Source organism: Polypterus senegalus, chromosome 8 (genome assembly GCF_016835505.1).
Source record: "Polypterus senegalus isolate Bchr_013 chromosome 8, ASM1683550v1, whole genome shotgun sequence".
NCBI classification, from domain to species: domain Eukaryota; kingdom Metazoa; phylum Chordata; class Cladistia; order Polypteriformes; family Polypteridae; genus Polypterus; species Polypterus senegalus.
In genome coordinates this window covers 102639920-102664645 of record NC_053161.1, presented here as the reverse complement: position 1 = coordinate 102664645, position 24726 = coordinate 102639920, and the positions used below count along the sequence as shown (strand labels likewise).

The following is a 24726-nucleotide window of genomic DNA, read 5'->3' as shown; positions in this document are numbered from 1 at the left end:
TGGTTAACTTTTAAAAATATATTTTTTTACATGGAGAAGTTTCAGTTATGTGACTTTAATTTTAGTACTTATCAATTTATGGACAATTGCAAACAGAATGATTAAAAAGAATTGTTTTATGTTATTAAATTATTGCAGAATATTATATATATTAAATTGTAAATTTGAAAGCAGAGACTTTAAATTTCACTGATGTTCATGTGAACAACAGAAATTATGCCACCATTTCTTTAAAATGTTTAGAATGTACTGATGGATGAAATTACAAAACTTGCAATGTACAAAATTAAACATTATAACTTAATCAGTTAACTGTTACCCTGCCATAACTTCAACCACTTGAAAGGCAGAGTATTTAACAAATATATATTTTATTTTTCAGATTTAAAAAGTGAATTTTTCATAATAATAATAATCACAACAATTGTTATAGGCTGGCCCTGCAAACAATAAATGGGAATGCAATAATATAGGGAACTATTAAGCCTTCTTTTAGGTTCAGAGTTATGTCATAATAAACCCTAGTTATGTCATAATCACCCCAGTCCCAAAGGTATCACATCCTAGTGAGCTGAATGACTTCCGGCCTGGCGCTTTGACGTCACATGTGATGAAGACCATGGAGCAGCTGCTGCTTCACCAACTGAGGCCACAGGTCTGCCACACCCTTGACCCTCTGCAGTTCGCATACCAGGAGAAGGTGGCAGCGGAGGATGCCATCATCTACCTGTATATTCTACACCGATCCCTCTCTCACTTGGATAGAGGCAGTGGTGCTGTAAGAATTTTGTTTCTGGACTTCTCTAGCCCTTTCAGCACCATCCAACCTCTGCTCCTTAGGGACAAGCTGACAGAGATGGGAATAGATTCATACCTGGTGGCATGGATCGTGGACTATCTTACAAGCAGACCTCAGTATGTGCGTCTCAGGAACTGCAGGTCTGACATTGTGGTCAGCAGCACAAGAGCACCACAGGGGACTGTACTTTCTCCGGTCCTGTTCAGCCTATATACATCAGACTTCCAATACAACCCGGAGTCCTGCCACGTGCAAAAGTTCACTGACGACACTGCTATCGTGGGCTGCATCAGGAGTGGGCAGGAGGAGGAGTATAGGAACCTAATCAAGGACTTTGTTAAATGGTGTGACTCAAGCCACTTACATCTGAACACCAGCAAAACCAAGAAGCTGGTGGTGGATTTTAGGAGACCCAGGCCCCTCCTGGACCCCATGATTATCAGAGGCGACTTTGTACAGTGGGTACAGACCTATAAATACCTGGGAGTGCAGCTGGATGATAAATTGAACTGAACTGCCAATACTGATGGTCTATGCAAGAGAGGACAGAGCCGACTATACTTCCTTAGAAGGCTGGCGTCCTTCAACATCTGCAATAAGATGCTGAAGATGTTCTATCAAATGGTTGTGGCGTGTGCCCTCTTCTATACAGTGGTGTGCTGGGGAGGCAGCATAAAGAAGAGGGATGCCTCACACCTGGACAAACTGGTGAGAAAGGCAGGCTCTATTGTAGGCATGGAGCTGGATAGTTTGACATCCGTGGCAGAGCAAAGGGCACTGAGCAGGCTCCTGTCAGTCATGGAGAATCCACTGCATCCACTGAACAGGATCATCTCCAGACAGAGGAGCAGCTTCAGCGACAGACTGCTATCTCTGTCCTGTTCCACTGACAGACTGAAGAGATCGTACCTTCCCCCCCACACTATGTGACTTTTCAGTTCCACCCGTTTGGTAGACGCTAACATTACACAAAGTTATTGTCTGTTTTACATGCATTTTTATCACTCTTTAATTTAATATATATATTTTTTTTGTATTTTTTTTTATCAGTATGCTGCTGCTGGAGTATGTGAATTTCCCCTTGGGATTAATAAAATATCTATCTATCTATCCTTTGTGATATATGGCCGGCCAGTCATCCCGGCCAATACCCCCAGGCCGCCAGGTGGAGCCCTCCCTGTGGCATGGAGATGCCCCGAATGCCAGCAGGGAATTATGAACAATGGAGTTTTTATCCACAGCCCTGCTGGATACCACAGGGGGCCACTAGAAGGTGCTGCAGGAAGGAACAACAATTGTTTTCCCTACAACCTGGACGTGTGTCCTAGTCACATGGACAGAGGAAATGACGTGCTTCCGGGTTGAAGAAGAGGAGTTTTTATCTGACCCGGAAGTGTTACCAGTCACATGGACAGACAGAGAAACACTTCCGGGTCAAGCACTATAAAAAGGACTGTAGGAGATCCTAAGGGTTGAGCTAAGTCGGGAGGAAGGGTGGCAACGTGTCTGGGAGAGTGGAGGATTTATTGTGTATTGATTATTATTGGTTATTGTATGAGCATAGTGGAGCAGAGGGTGCTTTGTGCACTATTTTGTCCTAATAAATATTATTATTGAACTTTTATCTGGTGTCTGGCGTCTGATCTGAGGGTTCAAGGGGAGAACAGCACCCCCTATCTATCTATCTATCTATCTATCTATCTATCTATCTATCTATCTATCTATCTATCTATCTATCTATCTAGTAAGAGGGAGGGTAAGAGTGTTACTTTAAGTGAAATATCAGGGGTTTAAATGGATTCAATAAATAAGTGAATGGAATTAGCAGATCTAATACCTTCAGGAAGGTTATTCCATAGAATAGTATAGAACTGCAGACTATCTACTTATCTGTCTATCTGTGTTGAGACTGTAAGTCACAGGAATGGTGAAAAGTGATGAGACATTCAAAACAATCCTCAAAGAAGGCCAGGATCTTCCCCAGCCTGCCTGGAAGAGGGTCATCCCAAGACAGTCAGTCGCCAAATACTACCTGAAGGCTTTAGGAAACTGGTTTAGACGGTTCAAAATGCAAAGAAAATCCCAAACTAAACCAAAATGCCTTACAAGTGAGAGAAACCATAAAAAGTCTCACTTGTGAAGACAAATGGGCAACAATGAATCTTTATTAAAAAACAACAATCCAGAGCAAACAAGTCTCATTACACAATCCAGACACACTGTAATCCCAAAGACAAAACAAAAATCCACAAAAAGCCAGAAAATATGAAAAAAAAGCAATACTCACAATAAACTCCAATAACTCAATGATCCGCTACCAAGATCCTTTATCCGAGTAATTATATTGTCAGAAGGAGACCCCAGGCAGCAGTGACACTGGGGTAGCCCTTCTTCTTGGGGATTCCATTCATAAAAAAGCTAGGAATTTCAGAAATCCATAATCCATACATATAATAGACTGTCTATCTCTTTATTTACTCTGTTTTAAGTATTTATGGTTTCTGAACCATTCCTTAAGTATTATGGGTAAGAATGGTTAATGTATGGCTTCTCCTATACTTCATCTTTTGTATGCGTTTTCAGATAGCTAATGAGACTCAAACAAAGCAAATTGTTTTAAATAACTGTAGGATTTACTAGTACTGTGATTATTGTACATTTGAATGAAGTCTTTCTGTAAAATAACTTAAAAGATTAGTGCAGAGTACTATTTTATATAAGCTGTCTTTTTCACTTACAGCACAGGCAGGTAAGGTACTTTGCACAGGGTCACAAAGTGGGTCTGACATGGCAAATGAATTGTCAAACTTAAGATGCAAGTCCCAGAGCCTTAGTTACTATAATACAATGACTGAAAATGAATGGCCCAACTATTATTAAAATGTTAGCGATAATTGAATATTTGATGCTTTTCTTTCCTTTATGTATATTAGCTCTTTACCAATCCATGGGGTAATAAACATTCTGAAAATAACATTTACATTCAAGGAAAAAAAAAATAGGTGAGGTTAAATGTAATTTAACACAGTTTGTGTAGCTCCTTGTATAATTCCCAGTGGTGGAACAGTCAAACCATAACTATCAGGGAGATACACTTTGATGAAGCAAAAGCAAATTGTTATAATGATGTGTTAGGCCTAAGAAGCCCTCATAGCCACACAAGGGACGGGAAGACATTTATGAAGCAATATTACAGATGCTGGATGAAGGATGTGAAACTGTATTACATATGGTACAGTAGGTGAATGTCATAGAGATATGAAGAATGTGGTGTTAATTGGTACTGACTGGAGCTCCATGTGTCAAAGACAGAGTGGAGGCTGGTTTAGAGCATCAACAGCACCACTCTGACTTGATACCACACCACTGTATAATACCACATCACTAGAGAGTTCTGTGTGCCAGAGGGGACTGGGCGGTCTCGTGGTCTGGAACCCCTACAGATTTTATTTTTTTTCTCCAGCCTTTGGAGTTTTTTTTTGTTTGTTTTTTCTGTCCACCCTGGCCATCGGACCTTACTTATTCTATGTTAATTAATGTTGACCTATGTTTATTTTTTATTGTGTCTTCTACTTTTCTATTCATTTTGTAAAGCACTTTGAGCTACATTTTTTTGTATGAATATGTGCTATATAAATAAATGTTGATTGATTGATTGATTGATTGATTGATGGAACAAATACTCAGACATTATGAGAAAAGTAATCATATTTATCAACTATTTGAAGTACTATTAGCATTACAGAATTTCTTCCTCCACCCAAAATCAGCGCTTAATAAGATCATACGCTCTGGCACAGCACAGTCAAATGGCTCAGTCTTCCTGAGCCATTAGGAAGGATCATCTTTAAGCAAAAAATCTTTCAGACTAAGCAGAGTAGGGACATTAATGTCAACTTTCAAGACAAAAACAATCCTGCGCATGACATGATGACTGCAGTATCTAGCTACTAAATGAAGCTGGAGACTTTATAAATAATCTACAGGATGAGCTACTTTTCTTTTCAAACGTTTTCTAAGAGGTCAAATCAGACCATCACCACTAGGCTTGCAATGAGTTACCTGAGAAACTGATTACAACTTTCAAAACCTGCTTGTGTCACTTCACTGTAGGAGAACAAATATTACAGTGCATTGAAAATCGATTTCTAGTCCAAAATGACAGAGTTATCCACAGCAGAAATCTTTTCCTGGGACAATTCTACTTTCTTTTTAAATGATCTCTGAAAAAAAAAAACCTGCTGTGTGGAAAGCTGGCAGTGACCCATTCATATTTTTGACAAAGGCAGTTACTACAGAAAATGCTTCTCTCTTGCAGAAGATGATCCTCCAGATTCTAATTGTGCTTGGGGTAACTTACAGCAGTGATTTAGCATTTTTTTTATAATGAACATAACAAAGAATGAGTACCACTGGCTTTTGCACCTCCATCTGACTGCCATAGTTTTAGTGCACAGGTTTCACCCATAAAACTAAATAGATATAATTTGGATTTTTTGTAATATTAATTCTTTGTTGTATTTGATTGCTTTCATACACTGTTTCAAAGATTTGTGAGGTCCTATATGAATTGCAAATTCACAAAGCATAACCCTTAATTACACTTTACAAATGAAATATAAAGAGATTAAGAGTAGTAAAAGTTAACATAGTGGAATTGGCCGTTGTTCCCAAAAAGAAAGAAGAAACATTCATTACAAAATATAAAATATCCTTCTTACATCTGCTTTCCTATTGAACACCATGTATTAATCAAATTACAGTACCATAAAAGAACAGGATATGCACTAATATATAAAAATACATTTTAATCCAGTTTTAGGATCAATTCTAAAAAGCTACTTTTAAATCAATAACACATTCATCTATAACAAAACAAAATACAATATTCCAAAGGTAAGCAATAAAAGATTTGTTAGCCATACTGTACTTACACACAGTAGCCACAATGTGGAGCTTGTGGCACAATATATTGCAAGTGTATTGAGACTCTTTGTATAAACATGAGATACATTATACAAAAAACCCTTCAACGAGATATAATACCGCTTGATAAAAGCTTGCAAAATGAGAACTAATGTTTGCATCACCATTACACATTCTTTTTTTTACTTCTAATGGGTATAAACAGTGATTGAATAAAATGTGCTAAGTCAAAGCAGTTAAAAAAGACACGCACATATGCGAGGCAAAAACTAAGGATCACAGCAGGGATCATTCACCAAGCAGCCAAACACTTTTCTCATTATTTGACTCACATCAGAACCTTTTAGTTTATAAATACACTCTGACGTTGATCGTAAAATCTGTTGTTCCAGTTAAGTAGGACCATGATTCAGGGACAGCAAAGGCTGCAAATTAAGATCGGCTTTCCTTTTAAAAATCAGGTGTGGTAGAACACTGAAGTTAAAGCAACAAGGAAAAGCAATTAGTTCCTGAGGGCTTTGACTGAACTGAGATTAAACATTTAAACCCTCTATGTGGTTATTGAATTCAATTAACAGTTTATCATCTTAATTGCATTCTACATTCTCCATTCTGCTGGGAGTCTTGCATTCATTTAGATGCTATTGTACTAGTTTTAACTTTGTTTTAAACATAAAGCAGGATTTCTGTTTATCAAAATGTGTAATGTTTTATACACTTACTTCATTTTCACTAGACATGCAAATATTACAAACAAGAATTGAACATTAACTAATTAATTAGGTCGGTAATGTACACAAAGCTGTTCAAGTGCTACGAATAATGGGCTTAATGTAACAGATGTAAGTTATTTGAGTAGGTTTACTCCAGATCTGCCAACAAACATCTGATTTCCGATTGACTCAAATATCTTCATAATAAATATGTGATCTTGTACACATTCCCATATCAATAAACCTCAAATAACACTGATATACACTTCCATAAAGCAACACCTTTTGAATGCTATAAAAGAACAAATCTTCAAATGTCAATGGAATAACAAAATGGCAAACCTAAAACTCTTATAACTGCAGTAAAGAAAAACACAAACTTTATAGACATTTCAGAAATTCAGGAAAGAGGTGGCACTTGAACTTTAATGTCTGTGTTTGTTATCTGTTGAAAGAAGTCTCCCTGAAAGAATGCTGATTGTCCATTACATGGGAGTGTGAGCCTGTTCTGGTAGATCGGAATGGCATAGGAAGTCGGTTTCTTCTGGACTAATACAAGGCAAATTCATACTTAAAAATCCAATCTAGTTAAAATGTGTCTCGTGTCACAGCATATGATCTTCATAGGATCACAGTGTAAATGTTCATTATCTGGATGATTATGTTATTTCTTGGAAGTCAGATCTATTCATATAATTGGTCTCATCTGTCATAGAAGGCAGTGGACATGCTCGAACAGATATTAACTTGGAATTCCAGTTTCTAGATCTTAAAAATATTTGTCACATTATCACATTGCTACAAGAGTTATCATAAATTCACAAAGTATAGCTAATGAATTTGAAACATGGCAGCATTCACTGAGAATCAACTGAAGCAACTTACATTTTAAAGCAAGCCTTTTGCATGTGAATTATTTACTCATCTTGATATCTTTATGCGTTACTTTTTCCATTGATTCCAATTAGTGTTTTACATTAAAGTGAACACTTGAGTTGAAAAATACAAACCTGAATTCAGATATCAGAATGGCAGCAACTTGAAGCAGTTGTACCAGTGGCGTAAAATGCATTGTGTCGCACAAGGAGGAAGTTAAATATAGTACTGACGTTTTATGATTAATGGTTGGTTTTATGTTTTAGATTCTCTCTAACTGATCTTTCACTCTAAGAGCTATTTTTTTGGGTTGGTCAGGTCAGATTTAGTTATTTCTGTCAATTAGTGTTCTGTTTTGCATCATTTATGATAAGCAAAATATTGTAAATGTCCAATAATTCACAATCAAATCCGTTGGGGTTGCTCAGACTAGTGGCTGTACAAACCTTTTGGCAAAGTTAAAGCAAAACCCTGGCGGATTAACCCAATCTCTCACTAATTATCCCTTGTCTCTTTCCTAAACGTTTTGCTGGTTAGGAATCTTTTGACATCAAGAACTCTAGAAGTAGGAGACTGAGAGATAATGTGTTGTTTCTATTTGGGGTATGACAAACAGATCATTGCTAACCCTAACTCTGTCTTATGCATTTGCGTCTGTTAACTGTTCTGCATACACCAAGACAATATACAGACATTGTAGCCAAATTCTTTTTAATGTTGCTGCCAACCGAACCAACCTATAATTGTTTAATTTCCCCTAAATATTTCGCCAAAGCCAAAAACTTTACTCTAATGTCATAGACAAGAATTTTATCTTGGTTATCATCGAACTGCATATAATCTTTGTTTTATTGTTGGTTTGAAGCTAGGCTAAAACAATTCTTTGCTTTTCTGATGTGCTGTCATCTAAAGTTAAAATTCATATCCATTGACTTGTGACATTTAAAGATTGTTGTTTTTAGAACATAGACTGTTGTATAGAACTCAATCTTATCCTTATAAGTTGTGTTGTAAGTACTTGTAATCAGCTGCACTACTGTTGTGTCATCGGGAAACTTGATAACAAGCCATTCTTAGAAAATCAATCGTCAGTAAACAGGAAGAAGTGTAGTGGGCTGAGTATATGATCTTCAGCTGCATCATGTATCAATTGTGCTTTCTCCAAACTTGACATTCTGCTACTTTGTGAATTTATGATAACTCTTGTAGCAATGTGATAATCTGACAAATATTTTTAAGATCTAGAAACTGGAATTCCAAGTTAATATCGGTTAGAGCATGTCCACTGCCTTCTATGATAGATGAGACCAATTATATGAATAGATCTGACTTCCAAGAAATAACATAATCAACCAGATAATGAACATTTATTTCCTGCTATATAGGGTGGTGTTCAGTTCAAGGGATCTGAGCTCCACTATTAGTTTCAGAGAGATGACATTGCTAAATACATAACTAAAGTCAATAAACACTGTTCTTACCCAAATATTACTTTTGTCAAGGTTAGTTAGTGCAGCATGGATGGCTGTGTAAATTGCATCTTCCATAGATCTGTTTGCATGGTAAGCAAACTGAACAAAGTCCAATATGATGAGCAACCATTCAAAGCACTTCATTATATAAGAGTGTGTGCTGATGTCTAGTAGTTCTTAAATAATAGTAATTGTCTTAAAACAGGAGAAGTCCCCATCCTGAGCCAAAAAAATATTGAACTGTGAAAAAGTGGCAATCTGGTAGAGCCAGTCATTTTTTTATCCCTGAATCTGAAGTGAGTCTACGAGATGTTAAGCTGACCTGGCAAGCACATTGTAGTGGTTAAGGGTGAATTTCTTCCTTCAGTCTGTTTTTGTAATTATTTTTTTTTCTTTTTACAGTGGGAAATGCCACCCTGTGTACAGCACAGTCACAAGCACAGCCAAAAGCACACTTTCCTTCTTTCTTTATTCTTCTCTTCTTTCTCTTTCTTCGTCTCCACTCTTCCCAGCAAACTTTGTCTTCTCCCGCCTGACTCTGGCTCCCTAAGTAGTATCTGCTGGCTCCTTTTATAAGGCACCCGGAAGTACTCCAGGTGTTCATTGACCTAATTCTGGCAGCACTTCCAGGTGTGACAGAAATACTACAATTAAGGGCTCAGCAGCATCTCCTCGCGTTGCCCACGAAATCTAACAGGTCTGCACCAAACTCCACCTCCCACAGAGTCCTGAGGGAGTCCAAGGCACTGCTGTAACACAGGAGGCTGCCACCTAGTGCTTCGGGGGAGGTAATGCTCTACCTTCCCCAGTCCTTCCAGTATAGATGTGGCCCGGCCAGGCAAGGGCTCCAGCCATACACCACTATCTATCTATCTATCTATCTATCTATCTATCTATCTATATATATATATATGTGTGTGTGTGTGTGTGTGTGCATTCTTATTTTGGAAAAAAGTGATTTCAGAAAAATATTATAAAAATATGTGTACAATATTCTCAATACTCAGTTGAAGTATTTGTGGTTTTTGCATTTATTTTTTAATTGAAATATGGTCTATTAAATTTTCTTTAAAGTGAACAAAAAGTTGTCTTTTTGACACATTGAAATATTCTATTAGTTTTTTCCTTTGGAAATTACTAGTAATAAGTTTGATTTGCCTGGAGACCTGCTTAGACAAAATACAAAAATGGGTTTGTCTCACATTTCTTTGTGTGTGTCTTGATTTGACTCTCATTTTCAATTTTTCTTAACAGTTCCTGTGGCTCTAAGCATAGTTTGTATATTGTTTTGACATTTTTGGAGACACAGCAATCCAGTGGTCACATTTGTTTTTTGTTTTAATATATCTTTTTGGTGTTAGTTATTTTTTGCATCATCCTACTGTGCCAAGATAGTTGCTGTATGGTTGTTTGGGGTGACATCATAGGTCAATGGATATAAAAGTCAGCCCCTTTGATTTCATAGTTGTCCAAGTTTGAGTTCACAAAAAATAAAACTCAGTGTTGTATTCCTCTGCTTATTGGACAGGCTATTTGGTTTTGAAATCTTCTGTCCCTGATTTTTTTGTGTTATGTTCTGGGCCTATTTTATTAGATTCCTGCCCACCTGGTTATGTCTTGAGCTTGCTTTCCCATATTTTGGTCTATCTCCTGATTCCATTATTAATTGTCAGCACAATGTGAAGACCTTGAACTGTGGTAGTGAGAAATGTGCTATATTTCAAATATATAAAATGAGCCACTATGGTAGAAAATTGAATAGCTTTAACTCATTTGAGCATTCGCTTGGTTTTAAGTTGGGATAGCTCCAGTGCAGAATTTGTATGTTTTCTCCTATAATCAAGGCATGCAGCCAACCTTCTTTTTCCAAGCGATTAAAAATATGTCAACCTTTCATGATAAAAGCACGGACAGGCAATTTTTTTTTATCATACTTCACTCATTTCTCACTGATGTCACCCTGCTTTCCAATAGACTTTAATGTTCATTTTCACATATCAGCTGTTTTTGCTGTAGTTTATCTTTCATCCATTTAACAATTTAAACAATGGTTGACTTGAGGATGGATTTAATTAACTTTAACTTCTTTTTCTTATTACAAAACAACCTCTAAGATTTAATCAACTTGCCGAAAGAAAAGCTGATGTAACATTATTTAAATCTTTTAACACGAATATTTTTTTTAGCACAAAAATCTTTCCTGCACTGTAGGAGGCACAAAGATGAGCGTCACTGATTAAATGGCTTTTTACAGTGTCTTTGCTTGCATTCTCTTCTGTGCAAAATCAAAACCAGTTTCATAAATAGCTACTTTTTTCCTGCCTTGTATGTCCAAACACTAATTAGACTTTCTGCTGCAAACATATAGAGAAGACATATTAGATCAGAAATTTGAATGCCTTTAGGCACTTTGAATAAAATAAAAAATATTCTGTTCTTACTGTAGCAGTTTTGTTTATTTTGTATAAATAAAGTTTACATTATTACACCATTTATTTTCATTGTTACCTTTGTACATTAAATTTTAACTATTTTGATTGGTTATTGTAAACATTACATTTCCAGATGCCTCAATTATCTGAATGGGAGCAGAAGCAGCTCTTGCTTACAGGCCTTTAAATTTGGTTTTTGCTGGCCAATGAGATACAAAAATTATCTTCAAATAATATGAAGATAATATTTTCTAAAAATACATTTCAGATTATGTTTTAGGGTGCATAATGAAATGGTCAATATCAATTCATCCATATATTCTTATATTTTCTAACCCTCAAGAATATTCTTAGTTTAAGTGTTTATAGCTCTAATAAAAGCTTATAACTCAGAAAGCAAATGAATATAACATATAGTACATAAGCCTTAGTGGAACACAACTTTATAATTAAATAAGCTCTAGTCGTGCATATTTATGAAAGGCCATAGACATGGAAATTTGGGTCCTGGCAGTCCTTATTCACTGTTTATCTTTCACTAACATACTCAGTTTTGTAATCTAATAGTTTAAATATAACCTCATTTTTGCAAGAAATTGTCCCAAGGTGCAAGTCTGCCATAACATGTTCCTCCTCTGCCAATCTGCAGCACTATGACAATATAAAGAAAGCTGTGCAGCTCAATGACAATTACATTTAGTAGTAGAATAAGGTAAGAGAAAGCATATAAGTATTACAGATAAGTTTAAACAGGAAATGTTAAATCACATTTATTACATGTGTATTATTTATTAATTTCCAATGATGCAGAATGCATCTAATTTGACTCTTCAAAAATGGCACTTAATATGAGCACATTTTCAAAATCAAAATTCAGTTAGCATAATTTTTTAACTACTTAGCTGTGCATCAGTATTATCAGGGAAGAATGAAATAAGTCCTTAAACTTTCTATTTTCCCAACTGGGCCAGAATGATGGAGTAAACTCTTCTGGCACTTGTCATCCACATGTCATTACGATAAATGGGATCTGCAAAGGTCACTTCTAGTAACTGACACTGGAGAATCTTTTAGTGATTTTTATTTTCAGGACCTTTTCATTTTGCATTGTAAAATTGTGCACTAAATAAATGATTGTACAGCACTTTGTGATCTGCTTTTAATTAGTTGACAACATTTTTAATTTATCTTTCTTTTAAGGTTTGCTTTCATATTCTACTTAAGTTAATTTGCTACTTAACTGGTTTACCTTGTCACATTTCTCACCCAGGGTTGCACACTAAGGAAAATCCTTTTCAAACAAATTTTATTTCATTAACATGAAAGAAATGAAAGAACAGTATTGGAGTGTTTTAAAGGCAGACCACAAATGTGATTACTCCTGTCGTCTCTTCCTGGAAGTCAAAATAATTCACAAGCATTTCTATCAGCACTATCAATCTCTATAAACAATGTACAGGATACAAAATTCAACTAGGTATAAAGTAAGCTACTGAGCTTTAAAGGTTTCGGCTAGAATGAGATATGAGACTTTGCATGCCAGCCTGCAGTTGATCCAGCGCTGTCAAAGTGCTACCTGTCTGAAAGTGTGTTTTCACTGTAATTGAATCAGCTCAAAAACCAAAATCACAACCCAATCATTCACACCTTCACATACAGAAGACTTGCTTCTCAGGTTGATGGAGGACTCTAACCTGAATGTCTCTGAGTGAATGTGGGTGTTTGTATTAATGTGGCCCATGAAAGGATGGGATAGATAGATAGATAGATAGATAGATAGATAGATAGATAGATAGATAGATAGATAGATAGATAGATAGATAGATAGATAAAATAGCATTAAACTCTATGTAGCAAAATTGCATAATATTGGAAACCTCAATAACCTAACTGTAGACATGCAATAAATTTATAAAAATTGTGCAGATAAAAACAATGAAAAACAAAACCAGCCATTTAAACAAATTCATGGATGCTTTAGATACTGTATATCTATTTACTTTGTATTGCAGGACATTAGCTGTGTATGAATGCTTCACAAGTCACAATCTAAATATTTCAATAGGGCGAATTAAGAGATTACACACATATTCATAATGTGTTTGGGTTTCTTTCAGACAATCTCAGCTACTGTACATTGTTCACCCCTACTGTACATTAATGTACTAAAGAAGGTTTTTAAAAATCACCTTAAAATAAGATTTAAAGAGCACCTGGAATACTCCCATGAGGAGTCTACGGAGCACTGGTCATGTGTTGTAGAGATGTCAATGGATGAATTTTCAGCATTAATTTAAACACAGAACATTTTTTTTTTCTTTTCTGTTGGCCAGTTTGTATTCATATCATATACACATCTGAGTCTGACATTTCAAATGTCAAGAGACATAAATAACAGTGTTCATGTTCTCATGTGCCTAAGAATTAGTGTTAATTGAATAACATACAGTAACTGCCCAATCAATGATTTTTAATCATATAATTTAAAATAGTGGCTCTTCTGACCCCCTTGGTAATGTTAAGTTTAAATGAAATAGAAACAAAAAAAACAAGCTATAACTATAATCACTTTCTAAGTATATCTGGGTCATAGGCTTGAGCTTACATGAGACAAGCTACCCTTATTCTAAGCTGAGTCAATTATAATAATAAATGAAGTTCAACAGAATAACAAGCAGTCTTTATTTTGCTGTATGTTGTGTTTTTGTTGGGAAGCAAAACACCAGAGTGCCTTAAGAGAACAACTTTATACCACGCTTTGGAGCACTGGCAGATTAAGTGACTTGTTCAGGGTCACTCAGATGGTCAGAAGCTGGAATTACACTGCCAGTTTTGTGATTAAAGGTAAAGAACAGAATATCCTCTCTATGTTTCTTTTCAAATCAGTTCAATGTGCCTGCAATCATCCTGTTTTTCTTTTTCTTTTTTTTTCAATGAAAGGTTTTTTTTTAAACATTGTTAACAATTTTGATAAGAACATACCATTTGGCCCAATGAATTTCATCAACTATTCACCAAATTTCTCTACAATGATATGAAATGAAGTTTCGAAGGTCCCTAAAGTCTTCCCACCCACCACACTATCATACTACAAATACTGCATGACTTCTTATCTCGTGGAATTAGAATACTTAGGTTTTACCAATACACTTCTCTACTGGATAAAAGGTGTTCAGAAAATAGCTAGAAGATGTACTTTACCCTTGCATTTATTTATTGATTAATCTTGCTGTTATTTCCCTATTGTGAGTTGTTGTGATTTATTTTTCAATTGGATAAATTACAATTTTATAAGAATGTAATATACATGTGAGTGTTACACAGGGCTAAATCTCAATTTTTAACATTTTATGCTCAAAAGGAACTTTTTTTCAAATTTTCTGGTTATTTAATCCATTGATTGCTAATGTGCACAGAGATGGATACAGCTTAAAATGTCAGCTGTACCTACAGTATGTCTGCTCCACTCTTTGGTAAATGTCAGTATTAGGATACAATTACACTCCACAATAAATAAAGAAAAAAATGACAGGGCATTTTTAAACATTGGAATCTAATGCAAATAATACCAGTATTCCTAAATGTCATATAAATGTACATCTAACACTGCTGTACTTTTGTGAAAGGAGAATAAGAGCAGAAGAAAAGGCCACCTAGTTAAAGAGTCAGCTCAGTTAAAAATTAGAAACCGGGTGCAACGAAAAATTGCCATCAAAGGGGGATCCCTAGGACTGAACTTGGGACTCACTGCTCTAGATCATTTGAGAAGTGTCATATTCTAGCATTTGCGTAACATGGTTATTGATATGCTGAATAACTAATGTTAACTACGTTTACATCACATCAAGAGATGCCCACCGAAGTAAAAAGCTAATTAATTGGCAAGCTCAGTTATAGGATGCACTCTGGACCCCATGGAGGACATAGCAAAAGAGATAGTTAAAACAAAACTGAGTGCCATTATGAACAATAACTATTCATGGTGGCTCTAAAACCGTTACTGACCCCTACTCTCTTTTCTGTTTCTTTTTCCGGTTTCTTTGTGGTGATGGCCTGCGCCACCTCCACCTACTCAAAGCTTCATGATGCTCTAACAATGATGGACGGATTAAAAGGCAGAAGTCTACGTGACCATCATCATCATCAAGTCCTTCCGTGAGAACCCTAAATCCAAAGAGGACTGTTTCATTTATGTTAGGTAGAATGCCCAGAGGGGACTGGGCGGTCTCATGGTCTGGAATCCCTACAGATTTTATTTTTTCTCCAGCCGTCTGGAGTTTTTTTTGTTTTTTCTTTCCCCCTTGGCCATTGAACCTTACTCTTATTCGATGTTAATTAATGTTGATTTATTTTGTTTTATAACTGTGTCTTTCATTTTTCTATTCTTTAATATGTAAAGCACTTTGAGCTACTGTTTGTATGAAAATGTGCTATATAAATAAATGTTGTTGTTGTTGTTGTAAATATATTTATTTAACTATTTGTGTATATGATTATTTAAAGACTGTGGTGGGTTGGCACCCTGCCCGGGATTGGTTCCTGCCTTGTACCCTGTGTTGGCTGGGATTGGCTCCAGCAGACCCCCGTGACCCTGTGTTCGGATTCAGCAGGTTGGAAAATGGATGGATGGATTATTTAAAGAGCTTCTGTAAAAAAAACTATCTACCCCAAATCAATCAATCCATCTATCTGATACACACTTGCCAATATAACATGATTGGACTGAAAAACAAATGCAACATTAAGCACAATGAAGTATGTACATATGTACATTGACTTTTGATTTTATCTTTTCCAGCAGTAGCAGTAAAGGCAAATGACAGTTTTTAAATAGTTGTCAGCTTGGTGGAACAGCAATTACTGCTGTTGCCTGGAGATTCCAGCGTCCTGGTTTTGAATCTTTCATCAAATGGCTTAACTTGTGGAGTTTGTATGTTCTCCTCCAGAGATGTTCAGCCACATCTCTTAATGCCTTAGGCTAGGTTAGGTTAATAGAGCAGTGGATAATGATGCTGCATCATAGTTACATAGTTGTAGTTTAAGACTTTGTATAGTAAGCTGTCCCAAAGTCAATATGAATTTTTCTCAAGGTCTCCAAATTTTCTTTCTACCTCTAAAAGATATGCAGGTTAGGTTATTGGATACTCGACTTTGGCCCTGTCTGTGTGTATCTAACAGTGGAGTGACATTTCATCCAAGTTTGATCCCAACATTGTACCCATGACCCTGAAATGGATAAGCATATTCAGAAAAGGATGAATGGAAGTTTAAACAATAGAGAGGCTAAAATGTCATGTATTAAGTTGGATGGTAGAAGAGATACAAAAGACTCCACTTAACATAGATTTATGAGAGATAATACATTTCTCAAGTGTATGGTCAGTGCCTATCATTTATTTTTCATAAATATAAAAACTTTGTGAATATTGTATTGCCAGCACTCAATACCAAATCAAAAAATAATAAAGTGTAATTTTCTTTGTATTACTACAGTAATACTTGCAAAGCCTCACGGATCATGTTATTTTCTTCTGTTGCAGGCATGTGCAAAAATTGGCCTCTTTTGGAATATCTTCCATGCGCTCAACAAATTAAACCTACAGAAGCAACGGGGGGTGCTGTAATACACTGCCACATTAGAGTATATTATGCCATTAATCAAACACTTTCTACACTGTGTTAGATCTTGGAGAAATAGTTCTCTTGCAAATTCATATTGAATCACTTTGAAAGTCTGTGAACTCATTGTCATTCCTAACAACACCTTTGCACTGAGTAGCTGGAAACAAATGAATCTGCAAATAAATGAAGCAAGAGAATCCAAAGACAAAAAAGAAGAACAATAAAAAATAGGATCTGAAATAATGTGAGCTTTTGAAAAGACACCTCCCTTACTAATGAAACCTTTAATGTCCTGGGTTTACCATGAGTATTCTGATTCTTGCTATTAAAACATGGGTTGAATATTAAAGACTTTGAGACAAAGCCACCTTCAGCGAAGGAGCAAGTGGAGCTGTGCTGCAGCAAATCTTTGGTATATCTTACTGGCAGAGCTGGCCTTTGTGATAACATTAATGAAAAGCCTCACACACCCTCCAAAGTCACATTTAGTTTTCATTATAATCATTTTTAAAAAGGTTTACAATATTAGTTCTATGAAAATAAAATTGGAGGAATCTTTTTGATTTTAACAATAGACAAGTAGAATAAGGTATTACCTTGATGTCAGTTTTATTGCTTTGTTTAATTTTTCCTCCTTATCAAAACTTTTTTTTTCCCTTCCCTTCATTTGAATGTTCATACTGCAAAAATGAATGTAATTTGTCTGAAATAAAAGTGGCATTTGACAGAGCTGACTCTTATGAATCCTTCATGTATCTCCATAAATACACTACTGTGGCAAAACCTCAGAATGGAAAGATGTACTGCATAGTTCACAAGATAATCACCAACACATCACTGCTGTCATGTACGAGGAGTTCCTAAGCATGAAAGTTCCATAAACTGTTGCAGTCTCCTAATCTGTTAACCTTCAGCTTGTAAAACAAAAAGAGTAGATGAAGAATGTTTATAAAAGATTTATTTTCAAAAATCCTCAGCAGCAAAAGAAGCTGCAAGGAGTACAAAAGGCCCAGAAGAATTAGGCTAAATCAATAAAGGCTACACAAGGCAAACAAGTTCCAAAAACACAAACCTAGAAAGCAAAGTCAACAGAGCATAGACACCAAAAAACCCAGAGAAGCAACAAAATACAATAATCACAAGAGAACTTAACAACGCCACTAAACATGTTCAGTGAACTGCAAGGAAATGCGTGTTTCCTCAGCCAATGTAGGGTTGAAGGTGGTCCCTTGATGGAGATGGACAGGTGGCCCCCTCCTTTTGAGGAACCACTCATAATATACATAGAAAATGGTAACACTTGAATAGACTATTGAAAATAATGATATACACAAAACAAACAAAAAACACATGCTGATAAAGGTACATAACAAAACTAACATTGTTAGCTCAAACAAATGAATCAAACATGAGCCAAACACAAATAAAACAGGAATCTGAACACCAGCCAGGGGAGGTATCCTGAATAGGCAGGAAAACAGATAACTAGTTTCTCAAGTTAAACTAGAAGATGTGTGAAAAAGGCAAAACAAATGAAAATAAAAATAAAAACTAGTAACCGAAAGACAAAAATCACAGTCAATAATCAGGCAAGAAGTTGAAAGCCAGGCAAGACCTCGAAAAATAATCACAACGACAATTCAAAGAGGTTTAGAAGGTTTTATCCGGTTTTATTGGATAAGGCTCAGTGAAAAGGCTGACCTTGTATCCCATCTGCTGATTAATTCGAGGTTACAACTCCCTAGACGCAACCCTGACAACGGTACACAAAAATGGCTTCCATAACAGGAAATGCCTGTAAGACCTCAAATTTTAGCCGTAATCATGACAGGAGGAACACTGGTTGAAACATAACAAATGAAATACAATATCCTCAATCACTCATTTTCTGTCTGCGAGAACAATGGCTTTAGCTTTCTCCTACTTGGTTAATGTTGATGGATTTCCCAAGTATTTCAACTTCTGTCATACTTGTTCAGCAATTTCTAAATATTTCAGTCCAATTGCATATACTTTGCCAAATTAAAGCATTGTCCAAATATTAAGTGCATAAATGGAGAGTGACTTTCAGCTCCTTCGACACCCTCTACTAACAAACATGGCACCAAACTTATCTGTTCTTCTGTAATATAGGTTGATGGACATACAACCATGTTCATGACTCAGCAGCAACTCATGTACTGACAGCAAAATCAACAGCAGAAAGTAGTGAACCACCAGACAAGGGTTACAATGTTGAAAAGAATCAGAGAGCTACCTCACAAAAACCATTTGGAAGTAAAATTAAAACATTTGCAAGAATGGTAGTATTATTAGTCTGTTACTTCTGTTTAAACAAATCTGCTTACTAATATATAGACAGATGCTGCCTAAATGTGCAATGTTCAAAAAACTGTATGGTTCTGGGGTTAGCACTACTGCCTCACAGTTTCAGAGATTTTGATTTAAATTCCTGTGAGGCCATTGTGTGAATCTGGACTTTTCCCAGATAAGTACGTTACCTCTTAAATCTCAAATATGTATATTTTAGGGTCATTAAAGACTCAAAGTATGTTCAGTATACTGTATGTATGGATATGTCCTGTGAAAGACTGGTATTTTGGTATTTCACCCAAGGTTGGTTTTAGCCATGAAATTTGCTCACCTTTTATTGTTATTACTCATATTTAAAATGCTAATTTAACAAAGGTTTTAGTTAAAAGATGTTCACCATTCTTATAATGACACTTTATGCAGTCTTGAATTCTTCTCTGTTACCAGTCAACAGTTTTGAGTAAAACATATTCTATGAGAATATTTGCTAGTAAAGAGTCTGACTGCAAGATCGTGATACAGTATAAGTATGATTATCTGAAAATTCAAAAGTCAATCTAATCGATTTTAACAAAAGTATGAAAAAGGCTTTTTTCGGAAAAGAGTGTTTGGAGATAATTCTAACTTATTATGTTAGATAAACTGCTGTTGGGGTTTTTTACATTTATATTATTGCATATATAGCTGCAGTTTATTTTCACTTGGTATGGGACTGTCAAATTATTGGGACAAACAGGGCTCAGGATGGAGTAGTGGGGGAAGAAAAGGAATTTCCCAAGGTCACATTCCCACATTTCATTGACGTCTCACAATTCCTGTTTTGTACCTGCTATTCCCTTTGAACTTCTCCTGGCAGAATCCTTAGGTGAACATTACAAATAAGTCATTTATCATTTAGAAAACAAAATTTTGAAATGTTGTTGACACTACGTGTACCATTTGTTTGACTAATGTCAGAAAGTATTAAAAATGGTTTATTTATGCACTGTAGGAAATGGCAAAACACAGTGTGATATGACAAGATGCAGGTTGCTGTGGGTGGTTTTACTTTATTTTCTCAGTTTGCATTTTTAATTTTAGACTTTAAATTGTTCTATGATTATATTTGTAGCAGAAACTACATTGTATTCATATTTGATAAAACTCATTTCATATTAAGCACTTTAATAAATAGATTGTTCTTCTGTTAACTGATTCAGTTCAAGACTAGCAATAAACAGTTAAAATAATGAATGCCCTTTGTTTATATAAAAAGGTGGACTGACTGGTCAGTGTTTAGCACCATTACCTTGTAGCTCAATAAACTGAATATACTGTGCATTGTAAATGTGGCTATGAAACGTAATTTGAGGCTGTGTGGTGGCACACTGACATAAACACTGCTACCTCCAAGCTACAGGGATCTGATTTCATTGTACACGTTTGGTTTGCATGTTCTGCAGCATATGTGCCTGGATTTACTCCATCGTTCCCCATGTTCCCACCACATTCAAAGGGTGTGCATGTTAGATAAACTGCTATCTTTACACTGGCTCATTATAAGTGAGTGTGGTCTGTGATGGATTGGCATACGGTCCACTGTTTATTCCTGGCTTACGCTCGATTCTGCCAGAATAGACTTTGGCTCCACTTTACCCTGCAGTGACTGGAAATCCTATCTGTGCTCTGGATTTTACAGATAGACTAAGCCATGAAAATCCGACTTTAGCATTTCACTCCAAATGATCAAGCAATATCGGACTTATTGTATTCAGTGCCAATTGGTGCATTGCACAATTGCAGGTTTCTATTATATTTATTAATGATTTTTTATTTTATTAAGCCACTGAGTAAACAAGTGCAAAGAACTCAAATGTAGTGGTTACAAACTGAAAACAAAACTGGACCCTAACCTATAATTTATGGCTTTCATGAAAATATCACTAACATTACCAAGTATGACATATAAAATTTAAGCAAAAAAGCATGAAACTATGTAATTTTCAAGGCTTTCTGCAAACAAGAAAGATTAACAGAGCTGCATATTTTCATACTGAACAGGAATAGGCAATAGCTGCCGACGTTTTTTGTTCATTACAATATGATTGATGGCCTTAAGAGTTTAAAAACATAATTACCTGCTGTTTGGGAAAACACTGAATGTGATTAGAGAGAAAGTATTCTCAGTAGCAACAAGAACAAAAAAAGATTGCTCAAGTAATTGCTGTTGCCTCTGCTTTCCTATTCCCAAAGCATTTGAGTGAATGCTTTACCATTTGAATATTCTAACCTAATAAAGTGCAACATACTGCAATACTTTTCTGATAATGCTGCTCTTGCAATGAGACCCATATTGTTCCAAAGGGTAAGGACAGGGGTCAGTGCAGCTGTTGCCTCCTCTGGCTCACCACTTCAGGACATTGAGTGTGAATCCTGCTTGCGTTGTCACTGTCTGCATGGAGATAGCACATTCTTCTCATGTCCATGCAGGTTTTCCTACTGATACTTCAACTTTTTTTTCACAGTTCTCTGAAAGATTTCAAATTAGACTGATAGGTGATTCTAAAATGTTCTTTATGTGTTCAGTGTTAGACTCATTGTCTCATCCAGGGTTGCCTCCTGCCTTGTGTTCAATACTGCCATGGCTAATTCAGCCCCATTTAGGAATAAATGGATTCAGGAAATAAACAAAAAAGGGGTAATATAATGTGCTATGTATATAATTGTTTTTTGAAATGGATCAGAAATATTTGAGAGTTTAACATTAGATTTGTTTCAAATGGCAAATACCACTTCTGAAAGGGAAAACCAGCCAAATTTATTTATACAAAAAAAAATGAGAGAAGTGTTGAAATATAAATTCAGGGTAATTTCTGGTGTCAAACTGTCAATGGAATTTCTGGAAAATAAGGCATCTCAAGGATAAAGTGCCATATTGTCTTCTGTGTGTTTTGTAAATCTTTTTATACAAAAGCTACAGGCTTCTTCAAACCAACTTCCTTCTATGTGTCAAAAAAATTTTATAAAAAAAAGTGAAATACAGTTCAATTACCCAGCACCATGCTATATCCAGAGAATACATGTTGAAATGGCAAATATTGATTGATCTGCCATGAGCAACTATCAATCACAATTGTCACTAAAATAATGAAAAATACAAAAAAAAAAAAAGAAACTATATGTAAGAATGTGGTGCAGTTGTGTAAAACATTCTGTGCTTTTCAATGGAAACTGTACATAAATTAAAAAAAAAACATAATTGAGAAATTCATTTGAATTATATCAGCAATAATAAAAATAATTAAAAGACTTCCAAATGTCCAAAGCCTCGGTAACCCTGCCCTGTGCATGCGACTTCCATCAGTATAAAGTAGTATTTATTTCAGAGTAGATTATATGGATACATTCCCACAGAGGGATAAAAACAATCCTTGTGATTTTGCGAAGCAATTCTGCCATTTACTGTACACTCCAGTTGTCGGTTAGACTCTGTAAAGCTCCAATTAAGGAAAAAAAGAAAGATTTATGTACCTTCAATAAATTTCATTAAGAAAAAATCCCAAAAGAGCCAGGGAAGCAAATATATAATACTGCTTGTTTGAGGATGTTATTTATTCCCACTTTGCTCTTCCAGAATTCTGTTATTACCAATTAAATACATTTCCCTCAAGTCCTCAGCAAGGTTAAAACGTTTTTTGCAAGGGATCACAGAGACATTAAAGGAAGCTCACATTAAAGCATATAATTTTCCTGGGCAAAACCAATCACCTCACAACTGCAATTTGTAATAGATTTAGCTCTGCGTAGTTTGTCTCACACACACACGCACTTTCACTTTCTAAAGAATATGCAATTTTTAAATATTAGGCAGAACAAAGGCTTCATCAAGTTATAAAAAGGGTTATGAATTTGCTGTTGTCACTTTACAGTATATCACAACTGATTTACAAGGATCAAGGCAAGGACTTCACCTTGGATAATCTGTGAGGAGTGAAAACATTAATACTGTTGCAAATTGAGCTCCAGAATGAGAACTGGAACCTAATGGGGAAGAATGAATATACATTGTATGTTAAAAATTGATTAAATATGTCTGCTCTTAATATATTGTTTTAACTCCTCAGCTGAATGGAGCTAGAGCTTATCTTCATGGCACTGGCTGCAGGACCAGAACCAGCTTTGAAAGGGACGCCAGTTTTTCACATTGCTTTATTGCTGTTAGAAGAATGCATGATACTTTCGTTTATTATATTCCACTTATCCATTTTCAGGCTTGCATGAATAAAATACAGTCTTATGGAATGAACATATCCCAGTGGCACTGCATTCAATTTTGGATGACACCCCAAGTACATCACATTTACAGTATATGTGATGCTACTTTCATTTAGAATGCACAATGGCATCTTTAAGCTATTCCTGTTCCTAACTGTAATATCTGTATGCTGTCATTTACTAGGTTTTGAGATGATTGTGTGTTGTGATAGGCTCAACAAGGATATAAAATGATGAAAGTTTTAAATGATGATTTCTTGTAAGAAGCAAATGGTATAAGTTTTTGAGATGTCATAATGCTCTTACATTCATGACAATATATAGAAGCAGCTAAAAACTCTAATATAGAGCCTGTACTGTATACAAAAACTTGCCTGGTTAAGGCCTTTTCTGTTGCATCAATCGTGATCTAAGGTATATATCGCACCTCCAAACAAAAACACCTATAGTAGTATAAGTGACTGCAGTGGGCTGGCGCCCTGCCCGGGGTTTGTTTCCTGCCTTGCACTCTGTGTTGGCTGGGATTCTCTCCAGCAGACCCACGTGACCCTGTAGTTGGATGGATGGATGGACAATATAAGTGAAGCTATCAATGAAAAGTATGAGAGGAGAATTACGGCTGTCGGCAGTCCTAAAAGTTTTCAAATAGTGCAAAATATTCAGAGGTAGATCTTTAATTTGCGTAGGGCGTCAGCAGTTTGAATGGAGGTGGGTAGCTTGTTTCATTAGCAAGGGAGCTACACATAAAAAGAGTCTGGATTGAGATGTGATGCCACACAGAGGTGACATCACGAGATGCTATTCATCAACAGACCTGAGAGGTTGAAAAGGACCATAAGACATCATGAATTCTCCATATGTGTTGGTACAGACCCACTGCCGGCTCTGTAAGTTAGCATCAGGTATTTAAGACATGCTGCAACAGGACGCCAATGCAGTGATCTGAATGAAAAGAGTGATATGTGCCCACCAGATGTGCAGTTGCATTTTGAATCATCTACAGAAGCTTGGTGACAAATGCAAAACAGAGAGTTGCAGAAGTCCATATGTGTCAAGATCAAAACCTGGACCAGGAGCTGTGCTGCATACTCTGTCAAATACGGTGTGAACTTGCAAATGTTATTAAGCCTGAATCTGCGTAAGAAAGAAATGAAACATGGTGTTTGATTACCACCTCAAGTTTGCATATTGACTTTGCAGGTGTTAGCAATAGTGAGACAATCTGAACAGAGATGGGGTGCTGAAAAGACAGACAGGTTGAGATAACAAGGAGGTCCATTGTTGCCAGGTTGATCTGGAGATGGTGCTCATTCATCCAG

The 24726-nt window shown here is 36.0% G+C and overlaps 1 protein-coding gene across 10 annotated transcripts in view; it reads right to left on the bottom strand.

Annotated features, from left to right (window-relative positions):
• Nucleotides 1–24726, bottom strand: part of shank3a (SH3 and multiple ankyrin repeat domains 3a) — a 1684705-nt gene that overhangs the window by 1190802 nt on the left and 469177 nt on the right. The gene's annotated exons all lie outside the window — the stretch shown is intronic.